This window comes from Lissotriton vulgaris, chromosome 8 (assembly GCF_964263255.1).
Source record: "Lissotriton vulgaris chromosome 8, aLisVul1.2, whole genome shotgun sequence".
NCBI classification, from domain to species: domain Eukaryota; kingdom Metazoa; phylum Chordata; class Amphibia; order Caudata; family Salamandridae; genus Lissotriton; species Lissotriton vulgaris.
Genome location: NC_141696.1, coordinates 210,372,597 through 210,388,219, shown reverse-complemented (window position 1 = coordinate 210,388,219; position 15,623 = coordinate 210,372,597).

The following is a 15,623-nucleotide window of genomic DNA, read 5'->3' as shown; positions in this document are numbered from 1 at the left end:
GCCACCAATTCAGCAGCTTGGGCTGATCGATAGGAAACTCGAGAAGTCTCAACTACCATTTTTAGTGTGGTGATTGCATATGCAGCTGTTGTTGTGCCATCTGCTAACTTGAAACAAGACCCGTCCACATATAATTCCCCTTGGGGGGCAGTAAGAGGAATGTCAGTGAGGTCAATCCTCCCCTTCGTTTCTTCCTCAGTTCGGAATATGCAATCATGTACATAATTTGCAGTTTCACTCGAAGGGAGAGGTAACTACGTAGCAGGGTTTAACGTGGCACATCACATGATTGTAGTATGTGGAGCAAATAGTGTCAATTTATATCCAGTGAGGCGAGCGCTTGTAAAATGCTGTGTTTTGGTTTTATTTAGCAATGCATCCACAGCGTGTGGCACCATCACTGTCAGGCTAGAATTTATAACGAGCCCCTCCGACTGTCGAATGGCCACCGCAACAGGTGCAGTGGCCCTCAGACAGCTAGGAAGTGCTCTGGCAACATTATCCAATGTGGCCGAAAAGTAAGCTCAGGGCCTTTGCTTACCACCGAATCCCTGCTTTAACACTGAAAGCGAGCAACCTTCGACCTCATGCTAGTATAGTACAAAGGGTTTACGGTAATCAGGAGTACCCAAGACGGGTGCAGAACAAAGAGCAGATTTCAAAGCATCAAAAGAATGCTGACATTCATCAGTCAAAGGAAGAGGTTCATGCACATCTTTAGTGGTTAAATGTAACAAAGGTTTAGCAAGGAGAGAAAAATTAGGTATCCATTGACGACAGTAGGAAGTGATGCCAAGAAAAGCACGAACTTCACGTTGGGTGCAAGGGACAGACATGTTAGAAATAGAAGTAATTTGTTCAGGAGTCAAACGCCTACACTCCTTCGACAGTAGATGACCTAAGTAGGTCACCTCCATCGACAGTATTGAAACTTAGACAGGGACACTTTATTATCTTTTGCTGCCAGATGGTGCAATAATTTAACAGTGGCATCCTTACAGCCCTCCTCAGTGTCGGACGCTATTTATTTATTTTTCAGATTTGTAAAGCGCACTGTTACCAGCCGGTGTCCTGTTTTACTGTTTAAAAAGCCATGTTTTCAGGGCCCTCCTGAAGGACATTAAATCTGAGGCCAGTCTGAGGACCACTGGCAAGGCGTTCCAGGCCTTTGCTGCTCCCAGGGAGAAACTCCTACCCCCCCAGCGGGCTTTCCTGACCACAATCTGATCGGCTGACCAGAGGGCTCTTGCTGGTTTATACCATTGGAAGAGTTGGGTCATACAGTGGGGGCCTATTCCTTTGAGCGCCTTAAAGACTAGGCAAAGAGCTTTAAATGTAATTCTTTTGCACACCGGTAGCCAATGTAATTTCACCAGATCCTGGGCGACCGGGGAAAATTTGGGTGTACCCGTAATCAGGCGGGCTGCTGCATTCTTCAGGATTTGCAGTTTGTTAAGCAGCCCATGTTGAGCATTAAGCAGCAGGCTATCAACAGGTCATCCACATATTGCAAGAGCACATTGCCCGAGGGTAACACTGAATCGTCCAACAGGGCCTTAAGGGCCTGACTATAGATGCTCGGACTTTTAGTATAGCCTTGAGGTGCACATCAAAATCTAAAGCTTCGGCCAGATAACGAGAAGCCGAATATCTGGCAGCTGTCTGGATGAATCCGGATGCTGAAGGAAGCATTCTTCAGATCAATGACTGAGAAATATTGGGCAGTTGGTGGAATCATTGTCAGTATAGGGCTATTTAGGCAGAGCCTCTCGACAGCGCAGCTGAGGTAGAAGGCGGTGGCAGTGTCTTCACACCGCTAGCTTGCTGTACGAGGAGAATTTCATTGAGTGACTGGCTGAGCAGAGCGTTTTCAAATGATAGCGCTTTTTAGACTCTTTTCATTTTAAACTACTTGTGCACGATTTTAGCGAGAGAGTGCAACTCTTAATTGTTTAATACTTTTTTAAAAACATCCTGAATATCACCGGAGTGCTAGTCTCGATCACTGTGCCTGCCCGCCTCGGTCCGACTCGATAATTCTTTACCGTTGTGTGGAGGGCGGACAGGTGAGGGCCAGGCACTTCCGGGAGCGGTCAGTGCTCTAGCTCACAACAGGGGGCTATTTAGGCGGAGCCTCTCGACAGCGCAGCTGCGGTAGAAGGCGGTGGCAGTGTCTTTACACCGCTAGCTTGCTGTACGAGGAGAATTTCATTGAGTGACTGGCTGAGCAGAGCGTTTTCAAATGATAGCGCTTTTTAGACTCTTTTCATTTTAAACTACTTGTGCACGATTTTAGCGAGAGAGTGCAACTCTTAATTGTTTAATACTTTTTAAAAAACATCCTGAATATCACCGGAGTGCTGGTCTCGATCACTGTGCCTGCCCGCCTCGGTCCGACTCGGTAATTCTTTACCGTTGTGCGGAGGGCGGACAGGTGAGGGCCAGGCACTTCCGGGAGCGGTCAGCGCTCTAGCTCACAACAGGGGGCTATTTAGCCATCGCCTCACAGGAAGTGCGCAGCGATTGCGTGCAGCCTCATCACAGCCGAAGACCAGCCAAAGAGCTGCCCGTCTGCGCCCGTCTGCGACAGGACGCGTCGACGTGGCGGCGGTTCTTGCACCATGCCGCCTATATGCGCCGCAACACGCATCAGGTATGAGGCTTCTTCCTTATTACAATTAAGACAGCCCACTTCCCCTTGTTACACGGATGATAAGAGGCCCTGTTTTGACGGACCCTTCTCATGTCGAAAATGCCATTACTCCTCCATGAAACTCACTCACTCACACAAATTGAGTATGACTCCTGATGATCTGCATTGTATCCTCATTAATGTGCGATCTATGCCCAAACATCAAATAGAGATCTGTGATTTGATACACTCCCTGAGTCCAGACATATGTTTTATCACCGAAACCTGGCTAAAGCCCCACACGATTTCCCTTGGAGTGCCAATGGGATATAAACTCCACCATTCAGACCGCCCTGATAAAACAGGCGGTGGTATCGCTATTATTTACAAAGACTACCTCAAATTGGATATCTTAGATAAACAATGCTGTAAAGACTTGGAAATAATGGTCTATAGAATCACTTTTCCTAACAGAAAAACCAGTAAGGGAGCACTTATATACAGACCTCCAGTTACATGCCCTACATTTTCTATATCTCTTTTAGAGATTTTAGGTCCTCACATACGAGCTAACGAGGACTTTCTTCTCCTTGGAGATTTTAATATACACACCGACCAACCGGAATCCACGGGGGCCAAAAGTTTGTCTGTTGACCTGACAACCATTGGCCTCACACAAATGAACCAGGGTCCCACACATGAAGGTGGACACTGTATTGACCTGATATACACCAACTTCGACAATATATCCTGTCATGAACCTACCCAATTAGATTGGTCCGATCATTTTTTAATACAGTTCACCATTTTTAAAGTCAATTAAGGCCCCTATAAAAAATCCTCACCCCCTACTATGCGCAGACAGTGGCACAAGCTTACACTGGAGGCATTACAAAAGGTATGGGAAAAACCTAATATGAAAGACACTGAGGAAGTGGAACATAGTCTAACTATGTTCCAGCAATCTCTCACGGTAGCCATTGACAAAATTGCTCCTTTGAAAACTCTTAAACAATTCCCTGTAGCCAAGCAGGAAAAATGGTATACCGAGGCTCTCAGAAAAGAGAAGCAAGAATGTAGGAGGATAGAGAAGAGATGGAGAAAATTACACTCAGAGGATAACAAAAAGGCACATCGTGCAGCTCAAACAAACTACTACAAACATATCAAAGCTGCCCGCAAAAACAACATTGCCCAACAGCTCGCGGAAGCCGGCAATTCCGCTAAGGAACTCTATAGGATCCTTGAAACATTTGTCAAGCCTACAGCTTGCGTAAGCCCAGATGACTTCTCACAAAGTCTATGCGAAGAAGTTTCTTTATACTTCGAAAATAAAATAGAGTCCATTTATGACAAAATCTTAGCATCTCAAATAGGCAATGATACTCTGACTGTTCTCCCCTCCACCAACAACTCTAACCTCACGCTGACCACATTCCCTCCTATCAATAATGAAGAGATATTCACACTAATGACCCATGTAAAATCCGGGTCTCCGGACGACCTCATCCCTGTTAAAACCCTAACCTCCCTCAGCACCTTGTTAGGTCCACACATCCAAGATGTAATTAATCAGTCTCTGAAGAAGGGACATGTTCCAACTGAATGGAAAAGAGCGGTGGTGAACCCCATCCGCAAGAACGCGGCTCTCCCCTGGACGGAGCTTTCCAACCTCCGGCCCATCTCCCTCCTACCGTACCTCAGCAAGCTGGCCGAGAAACATGTGAACTCACACCTGTCCAGTTACATCGAGGCAGCGGGCGGCCTAGACCACTCACAATCTGGTTTTAGGCCCAACCATAGCACCGAATCAGCCCTCTTGTCAGTGACAGATAACATCAGAATGTCGCTTGACAAGGGGAGCTCAGTGATTCTAGTGCTATTGGATTTGTCCGCTGCCTTCGACACGGTGTCGCACAAAATTCTTCTCGACCGCTTGAAAGGAGTGGGAGTAAAAGGGACCGCCCTTGCGTGGCTTGAAAGCTTTCTTGCAGATAGACAACAGGGTGTCAAATTAGGCTCCCACAAATCTATCTGTAGACAGCTCACTAAGGGTGTGCCACAAGGCTCATGCCTGAGCCCTACGTTATTCAACGTATATGTGGCCCCCTTAGCGGAGATTATAAGATCCTACGGGTTCTCCCCGATCTCTTACGCTGACGACACTCAGCTGTTATTTCCCTTCCAAACTATCACACCTGCAGTCATGCAATCCTTTCAAAATGGCATGAGAGCTGTGGCAGGTTGGATGGCCCAGAACTTCCTCCAATGCAACGTGACTAAAACCGAAGTCATGTTGTTTGGAGAGGCCACCCTGCTCTGGTCTCCGGATTGGTGGCCACTTGAGCTAGGACCTGTTCCTGCCCCCAAACAAACCATCAAAAATCTGGGAGTACGCCTGGACCAAACACTGATTCTACAAGACCATGTCAGTCAAGTCACGGGAACATGTTTCCGAATAATTGGTCTCCTACGGCGCATTTTCCCCTTCCTGCCAGACATCCACAGGAAAACGCTGGTACAGGCACTAGTACTCAGGTCGGTAGACTATTGTAATGGTCTACTCATTTCCGCCAATCAAGAGCAACTATGCAGACTGCAGGTGGTGCAGAACACCGCTGCTAGACTCATCTTGAATGCCCCCCCCCGTACCCCGTCACGCCCTCTCCTTTTCCACCTTCACTGGCTTCCAGTGCAACAACGGGTCAATTTCAAACTTTGCTGCATAATGCATAAATGCATTTATGGGTCCGGTCCCAAATACTTAAAAGACATTTTTGTCCCCTACTCTCCTGGACGCACTTTACGCTCCAGCAACACCATGTTGTTGCATGTACCTAAAGTCACCAGAGCGAGACAGGGCGGCCGAGCACCCTCTCTCAAAGGCCCCCTACTATGGAACTCCCTCCCACCTCAACTGAGACACATTTCTAATCTACTTTCTTTTAGGAAAAAATTAAAAACATACCTATTTACCCAAGATTAATCCACCTTGCTCCTACACTGCCATTCCCCTCAATAAATAATTCGACTCACGCAGAAGCTACGCGCGGAGATACCCCTTCGGGGCTGATTCAGGCGCGCTATAAGCATATAAATAAATAAATAAATAAATAGTGGTGATATCAGTTACTACAGGGTACTGTGGTACTATAATCTTATTAACCTCCCGCAGGTCTATCACAAAACGATATGCATCAATATTCCCAGAATCAAAGCATTTCTTAAAAATCGGGACAATAGGACTGTTACAAATATTAGCAGCTGTTTCCTCAAACACCCCTTTATCAATCAAGCCCTGAATAATTGAGAGTAATGCTCGTTCGCCAGCCGGAGAAATTTTGTACTGGGATGGGTTTTTAGTTTCTTTCTGAAGGGTAGAAGCTGTGATTCCTCCTTCAAGGTGGAAGGGAGCTCATTCCACAGTTGCGGGAGAAGCACGGACAGGGCCCTGCCTCCTTTAGTTTTTAGTTTGAACCTAGGTTGAATCAGGTTGGAGGTTGTTCCTGAGCGCAAGGATCTCCCGGGAACATACCTCTTTAAACGTTGCCTGATGTACTTAGGGGCTTTCCTGAAGAGTGCCTTATGAGCCACACAGAGACATTTAAACTGGACTTGAAATTTCACTGGAAGCCAGTGCAACTTCTGAAGCAGGGGGTAGCGTGCGAGTTTCTAGGCAGGGAGTGGATCAGCCTGGCTGCATCGTTCTGTATTACCTGCAGCTTCCTCAACAGCTTCTGTGGCAGGCCGAGATATAAGGCATTGCCATAGTCAAGTCTCGAAATGACTGTGGCGGATACGATCAATTGCAGGGTGGAGGCAGATAAGATGGGGACTAACTTTCGTAGTTGCCTCAACACACCTATGCCAGACCCGACGACAACAGAAACTTGAGGGGCCATTGAGAGATCCGCGTCCATTCTTATCCCTAAGCTTTTTACTACAGCACCAGGAGTCGGGGTGGTTCCCAACTCGGGGGGCCAGTACAGGTCACTCCAGGGATCCTCTTTGTTTCTGATCACCAGCACCTCCGTTTTGTCAGCGTTCACTTTCAACAGATTGTTAGTCATCCAGTTGACCGTGAAGCTGAGCAGATTCCTCACTGATTCCTGGGCCTCTTTGGTGTCATCCAGCCAGACTAGTAGCTGGGTATCATCTGCGTAATTGAAATTTTTGCAGTTCATACGCATAAGCTCCTCCACCAATGGTTGTAAGTAAATATTAAAAAGCAGGGGGGATAAAGCCGACCCCTGGGGCACCCCCAGGTCACCTCACTGATCCCAGACAGTTGGTCTCCTAGCTGCACTCTCTGGTTTCGACCTCACAGGGAGGATTCTAGCCACTTTAGCACCTGGCCTGTGAACTCCAGTTTCGCGATACGGTCCAGCAAGATGGTGTGGCTGACCGTATCAAAAGCCGCCGATAAGTCTAAGAGAATTAAGAAGAAAATAAAATCGTTTTTACTTATGGTTACACGTTTCAACTTAATTTACACCTGCAAACTACATTCTAATATACAATCAAATAGAAGAAATTATATAAAAAAATACTTCATTATAACATTATGTTTCAAATATATAAAAATATAATTTGGAAAATCAGTGTCATCTTGAAACGAACATTACCAACTACAATTGGACTGGCTATAATTAATGTCACTTATATTAATTGTGAAATCTATCAGTAATGTTGATGAAACACAAGAATATTATTTTAAACTATTGTTAGTGTACACAAGATATTGGCATTAACAACTTTCATTGTACCACTCCCAGGGAACCAGCTTTCTGTCTTCCTAAGTGCTCGCTTGCTGTTTGACATTGTGCAACATCTTTCCTCAAGCATCCCCCTTTAGATAGTAGACTCAGATTAGCCATCTAAATTTGCAACACTAAAAAACTGATCAAAGATACAGCTGTAAATATTTCATTAGATGTGTGCTTAATTCGGATGCCACAAGCAAGGGTTTTCATGGCACCTAAATGTTGACCCACCTGTAAAATGTCACTTCAAATGGCACAATAGCAGCTGTGTCCTAAACAATGGTGGCAAGTTATTACTCGGTAGACTGGATAATGCACCCGCAAACTCAGAGAACAAAACATAAATAATTACCTTGGTTTTTTTTTTTTTTTTTTTGTATGTTCTTATATAGCGCTCGAATCACCCTGGGGCATCTCGGCGCTTGCCTTGGGAACCCATCCTGGCTTTTCCCTGTGAGATAACCCGTACTGGGCATCCCCAAGGTGAAAGCCAGGCATCCCGCCGCGGGGGGCCGTTGTGGAGATTAAGCAAGCTAATGCCCAGAGTTGCAGAGTGTGAACCCATGATTCGAGTGGGCACCGAAGCGAGAATTATCAAGTCCGTGGACATTTGGGCTCAAGACCCTGCCGCGTCGGGAATTGAACCCTGGTCCCGGGTCTGACCTCTGCTTCAGGGTCTGCCTCCTCTAACCAGTGAGCCACACTTCTCCCTCTTGTGATGAACATATGCAGATTAAATGGGATACCTAGAACTCTGTTGTGAAAACATTAGTCCACTGAGGAGGCTTGCAAACTTCTGTTACCTTTTCTTTTACTTTTCTGTACAATGTTATGTATTTTTATGTTATACTACAGACAATGTTTTATTGTTTTTTGTGCTATGCACTGATGGCTTAGGTTATGTTATGCTATACTTTAATAAGTTATTCTGTGCTGGGCTACATTAAAGCGTGTTCTGTGCCAGGCCATGTAATACTGTGGCATTGGTCATAATATAATGTCTTATATTATGTTTAATCCTTCTGTGCTATGCTGTATTGTATTAGGGTGTGTTATGTTGGGGCGTGATTTGTTTTATTGTATTATAGTATGGTATTTTATGAGGGGTTGTGCAATTCCACTATCTTCTGTATGTTTGGAAGTCTTATGCTGTGTTGTGCGGTGCTATCTCATATTGCTATGTTATGTTACTTTATGTTATGTGATGTAATGTTATGCTATGACTATCACTCATGAGGGTTTCCCGGTGCTGAGCAAGTGTGAGTCTAGGCAAGCCTAGGGCCTAGTGGAACGTCTTGAAAAACTGTGTATTCAACTTCTTGTAGATGTCAAGAAGTACGGAGGAAGCTCTTATGCTCAGTAGCAGGTTGGTTCCATGTTTAAGGAGCAATGTAGGAAAAGGCTCGACCGCAGGATTTGTTTTTCTGCATGCATGGAATGTGTGTGAGTAGGAGTCTAGAAGAGAGGAGATGTCTGGAAGGTTTGTGAACGCAAATGCTACTGTTGAGGTGTGCTCAACCAGTGTTATGGAGTGCCTTGAAAGTGTGAGTGAGGAGTTTGAAATGTGCTAATGTGTGTATGGGAAGCCAGTGGAGCTCCTTTAGGTGTGTGGTAATGTGACCCTGGGTTATATGATGGTGTGCTATATGCCAGTGTTGTAACCTATATATTGCTTCATCATTTTGTGTATTGATATGCTATGCTATATTATGCTAGAATGTATTGTTTTATATAAAGAAGTTGTGTTATTATATGGTGTGCTATTTTATAATGTTTGGGTATACTATGTTGTGTCATGCTGTAATATGAGGTGCTCTGCTATTAAGGTTTATGTTTTAGATGTTGTACCATGGTGTGTTATGGTACAGCGTGTTGTGTAGTGAGAATGTGCTAATGTATATCTTGCCGGACTGTGTTATGTTTAGTTATGTAATGTTTATTGTACTATGCTGCACTGTATTATAGAACAGCTTAATGTGCTATGTTGTGTCATGCAGTGCTATATTGTTTAATGTTGTTGCATGCTGCGCTATGTTGTCTCATGCTGTTTTATGTTTTGGTGTGTTGTGTTTTGCGGTACTTGACTGTTATGGTGTGCTGTGTCATGTTTTATGTTATAGTGTGTTATGTTGTCCTATGCTGTTATTGTGGGTTGTGTTATGATGTGTTATACTGATATGTACTGTGTTAGTTTATTATGTTTTATTTTATATCATGTCATGTTGGGCTATGTTTATATTATGATGTGCACAATTATGTCATTGTGTGTTGTGCTATGATGTGTTATCCTGATATGTACTGTGTTATTTTATTATGTGTTGTTCTATATTATGTCATGTTGGGCTATGTTTATATTATGATGTGTAGAATTATGTTGTATCATGCTGCACTGTTGTGTTATGTTAGTATGTGGTATAGTGTGTCATGCTGTCCGATGTTGGAGTGGAATGCGGAAGCTGAATTAATCTCTGCTTCAGTCTCCCTCCCCTTGATTTTTAAAAAGGAACCATTGCTGACACCTGAGGAGAAGATAATCAACCAACATCTTTCTTTTGTATATACATTTTCCCTGCCACAAACCAAGTGAGTCAAATCATGAAACAGTACTGGAAAATACTTTGATTCCATTAAATGATTAAGGGCCATCCCTATTTTCATATAAAAGGGGGGAGAAATCTGTATGACCACTTGGTACATTCTTTGACCTGAGACCCAAAAGAAAATACTTCTGGTGCCACCATTACCAACCTTTGGTCAGTAGCCAAACCACGAACACAAAAGCCTTCAGACATAAGCACACTTCATGCAGTATATGACAGTTCACTAATAGCAATGCATCAGCTGGTATTCATTAAATGTTGTGCCCCTGTGTTACTACTCATTAGTCTCATTTGCTCTGGCTCACCCTTGTTTAAATGATTTTGTAACTCTATTCTCTGCACATCTTTACGTTTTGATTTTAGACGTTTTTGCAAGTATACTTTGGCTCTGATATATCCAACTGAGCAGTGTTGGAGTAATGTGGTACAAGCAATCCGTTCCCTTCGCGCCTTATTACAAGTTTGTCAGTCTGACAACTGAAGAACCATGTCCGTGACTGCTAGGAGACTGTTGCACCTTTGTCCGTCCGACCACCGTATTATGAGCTTGCTTAGGGGCTTGGGGTCTGGCTGCGGTGGTCTTGCGGCAGTGAGCAATGTATTTCAATATCATGCACATTCTGACTGCTTATGTGTTGGATGCACACATATGCATGATATATGTTGAAAAATACCACCTACCCATTTCAGGAGTCCAACCCATTTGTGGGCATTTCTGGTAATGGGTATATGGTACCAATGCACTTACCTTTATTTCGTTGCAGGCAGGGTCATATTCCTCGGTGTGAAAAATGCTCCTGTGTAGGGGGGACCTAGAGAAAGAGATCCACTTTGCAATCTGCTGGAAAGAACTGGAAAGGGGTGAATATGCACCCCAAATGCTTTGTCTCTGTCAACTTTTAGGCAGCATTCTGACCACCACGGTTGGCTCGTGGGAAGCCAACTCATAAAACAGACATCGGTGTTGAGCGTCTTTCCCACCCAATAGAGGCTTCTTTTCCCGACCTCAGTAGGTGGTGGTGTGCTGTGGTGCCAGCAGTCCAGTGGCAGTCTCTGCACAGGCAGCACTTCCAACTCATAATACTCCTGATGGCTCACTGCTGCCGGACAGACACTGCCGGGAAGGCATTCCACAGACCGTAGATTAGTAAGAAGATTGGGGAAGGTACTTTTTTCCCCCTTGTTGTTTTCCTCTACACACCACGAGCACTTAATCATCTTATTTCTTCATTCTGTATATTTCATAATTGGTTAATAGGCACCAATGTCAATCTTCTTTACTTGCTTTATAGGATTGATTCGGTCTTCTCTGGAGTTATAAGTGACCTTATTTTGGCTCACCTTTTTACAAATATTCTTAAATTATATGTAATATATATGAATTGACTTTTATGCAAATGTATTTACATTTCAGGTTATTTGGCATGATTCTGAGGTACAGCGGATATGACCCTTTATAGTGAATTTTTGGATTCTTTGGCTGAATAAAACCATTAGATTGATATTCTTTTTCCTTTTTCCAATTTCACTCTGCCTTTTTCCTTTTCCCACTCTTTTTTTTGTTTTTCCTTCCACCCCCAATTGTGATGCAGCATTTAGAACTGTTTGGGTTCAGTTCTTTATTTCCCTGTCTTGATGATGACCCTTGATTGAGATAAGGGTCATAACGCTGTCACCTACTTCTTGTTGAGAGATACCTTCACTGAATGACCCCTTGAGGGATTGTACTTTGCTTAAAAATTGGGACAATTTAGTCTTTATTCTGAAACCTTTATCCCCCACCTTTTGACCTCTCGTCCATCCTATGGTTTTTATTGTGATCACCTTTTATTTCCCAGCACCACTTTGCATTACATTTTCTGAGCACTGTGGGCTTTATTTATGAGGCCTTGCGACACCTTTGTGCCGCTATTGCATCATTTTTTGTGACTCACCAGCGGCATTAAAAATGCACCATTTTGTGCCCTATTTACAAAGCAAACCATCTAAGCAGATGCCTCACTTTGTAAACGCATGTGCTACGTTATACCTGCATCAGGTATAATGTATGCAGGGTGGGCGTTCCCCTACAAAAAACCTTGTACAAGTGGTGCAGTGAAATCTATCAGATTTCACTATGCCATTTCTAGGACGCCACTGCATCAAAATCTTATGCCTGCATTACAGCAGGTGTAAGACTGATGCAGGCACATTTAACATGGGACTTGCCCATGTGTAATGAAGTACCGAAAATTTATCACAACCCAATAGAGCTATACTTACAAATAGCCCTGATATCATTTACCAATAATCAGTCAGTTGGCAGTGCAGAAGGTCCAATCGTTTATTACACAAACAAACTCTGCCAGAGGAGCTTCTCGCGACCTAACCCCTCGTGGTCCGCCGAGAAGACTGCTGGCACATTATCAACAGATCACATATATACTGCTATATTTTGAAACCGTTACCTAAGAAGGAAAAATACAAGTTGGTACAGGTTGGTGCAAAGGAAAGACCATATATGGCACACAAAGCATCCTTAGTTTTAGCTCAGCTCGTTAAAGCAAGGTCGAGGAGGGTGACTCCCTTCTGCCAGCTCTAAGAGAGTCCGCACAGTGCCTCCTGGAATGTGCTTATCCAGCCTACCCCCACCTACAACCTTGACAGGCCTGACGTGCAGGAGCAACAGCTTGTTACATTTGTCAGACTATTTCTCAGGAGAACGGCTCTTACCAAGTGTAATGGTAGGTTTCCACTAATACTGCAAGCGGACTAGGCCCCAAGATGGCGCCCGTCGGATCAAACTATATTGCTAATGAGAAGATGAAAAGCTAAATAATGTGTACGTTAATCCCAACGATATTACATATGTGAGCTTATTAATACTCGAACACCTACATTATTCTAATAGGTACATCACAGTAATTTCTAACCGTAATTATGTGTTTTATCAGGCCTAATTCAGATTTTGGTTCCTCAAACCCTCCTTTTAGCGTGATGTAGCTAACTAAGAGAAATATGAATCTTGGAAAACTTCCTCATCAATGGCCATTAACTCCCTATTCTCCTGTTGGAGCATCTGAGGCTTAGAAAGGGTAGGAGAGGGGACAAGCATGGCCGTCAATTTGGTGGCACAGTAGGAGAAACAGGCTGGACCACATTGCATACAAAGGCAGCAAGTGAAGAGGATATCTGCGGCTCCAGCAACTATCATCAATAATTTCCAACCCCAAGTAGATAGAAGCCCCCAAAACCAACTAGAGAGTGACCACGATCCATTCTCAGTGTGCATTTCCGCAGCAATGCGATGCAATTTCTGAATAGCCAAATGAACCGTGGGGGCGGAGTCTGGAATGTAAACGCAGCAGGAGCTGCTGATCCCCCTATATGCTCCTCCCTGATAAGCCAAGATAATGTCAAGAACCATTTGGTCTGAAGAGAAACGAGTCTCGTAGCCTAAAGCTCTACTGTAATATTTGTCATAATCTCAGTAGTGATATTTATGACATTCTCCACTATCCTGGACACCCTTCTTATTTCTCTACTATTGAATATCAGTCCCCAGAAAGGGACCAATCCCTTTGTAAAATCTGTAAACTGTTGCAAGGAAGTATCAGTTTGATCAAGCTCAGTCATTCTGAGCTTCCTTCGTTGTCTTTTGCAAACTATTTTCGTGTTATGAAGTTGATGAGTTTTGTTATAATCTGATGGTGCTATGTATACGGGAGGGTACAAGAAAGACAGGTAACATTGCCCAGCCCATCCCCGTGGTAACCAGGTGTAAGCATTTTCCCCACATACAAAATACACATTCAGTGGTGTCAACAGTGGAGGACTGCTAACATTTTTTATTCTATATGTGTAATTACAAACACTATTCCCAACTTGCACATGCCCAATTCCTTGTACACAGAAAGCAGAGGAAGTATTCAAGATAGGGACGGGCATAATGCGCTCACTTGTAACGTTCCTGGTGACAAACTGATGGAGATACTGAGAATGATTAAAATTAGCAAAATCATAAAGTTCATCTTTCAACCAAGTACTGTTTTCATTAGTAGTATACAAATTTATACAAGCATCTGGGTCTAGTGATCCCTCTCCCCCGTTTCCTGCTGGATCGAACCCCTGGTGTGTTTCAATGTAAGCCAGAATCATATTATAATCTTTTTCTGAGTACTGTTTGGGGTTTTCCACATAATGGTTATATATGGCGGAGAACATTTGAAACCATGCTTCACAGCTACCTAAGTAGGATAAGGGCAGAGAGAGGAATAAGTCATGTTTATTCATAACTGATGGCAAGAGTCCACAAACCCAACTATCGGGCATATTTGTAGTACTATGGGTTTGGTGGAGCATTTCTACGAATACATTCTTAGCATAAGTCTGGTGATGTCTCTCCTTATGTGGCACTAAAGTGAACATCAAGTGCTCAGGCGGGGCAATGGTAGAAGGCATCATGGCTTGCATTGGATATCTATACTCTAAATATACGAATATACTCATAAAAATGGCTAATATAACTGTTATTACTAACACAAAAGCTATTTTTAAACGCATGGTCCAGGCAGAAAACATTGGCTCATAAAATGGCAAATATTATTATTATTATTATTAATAAATTTTATAGAGCGCGTAGTCACCCGTGAGTATCCCAGCGCTAGGAACAATTGTGGTGCAAAAAGACGTTCTTCTTCAGGTATAATACGACCAAAAGGGTACATTCCTAACTAAAAGTCCAAAGCTAAACTCGGGCACAGCAGTCCGTCCTGCCAGAGGGTTTCTTCTCCCTGTGTCCATCTAGAGTCTCACAGGCAGACTCCTATCGTTCATCTCAAGAAAGCAAAACGTCGTCGTCAAGGAAATCCAATGTACGACCTGGCCGTTTACATGTGACAGTCTTTCTTTCTGAACAGAGCGCAAAACCAAAGCTCCAGCTCTCAACTAGTTCAGTCCAGTGTTTCGCTCAGTACCTCAGACTAGAAATCTAGCAAACTTTATTTATTCAAGTCTTTCCTTAACTCCTAACTGTGGCATCTGAGGTACCGTGATGTTTTCTTGGCCGTAGGTTGTAACATACATGACCCGGAACCTCCTGATCAGAGAACAGCACCGAAGGTACGTTTCCTTCATCAGAGCCCCTGCTCACTGAGATATCGGTGACAGGTTGGAGGGCAATAACGGATTCACTGGGGACCGTTCCGCCCGATCCCGTCACTCCTTCTTCTTGCCTTTGCTCTATTTCACAGGCATCGAAAAAAGGAACAAATGCAGTGGCTCTCTCACTTTCCTGGGTCAGAATTCCATTCGGATGCTGCTGATCATAAGGGAGCGGGAGTGGTAACCGTTTGAGATGAGAAACGTGGATCCAGTGTTTCTTCCCTTCCACCTTTACAACCGTCCGCGTGGCAAGAAGGATTTGATATGGCTTAGACCATCTTAGAGCCAGGCTGGTGTCTCGTTCGTACTTCTTGACCAGTACCCATTAGCCAGGTTCCAATCGATGTCCAAGACCCTCTGGCAGGGGCTGCAGTACAGATGCTACCTGCTGATGAATAGAACGGAGGTTTTTAGTCAAAGTGTACAGATAATCAATTAACATAGGATATTCAACATTGGTAAAGGACGGTGGTCTGGGCACTCCCT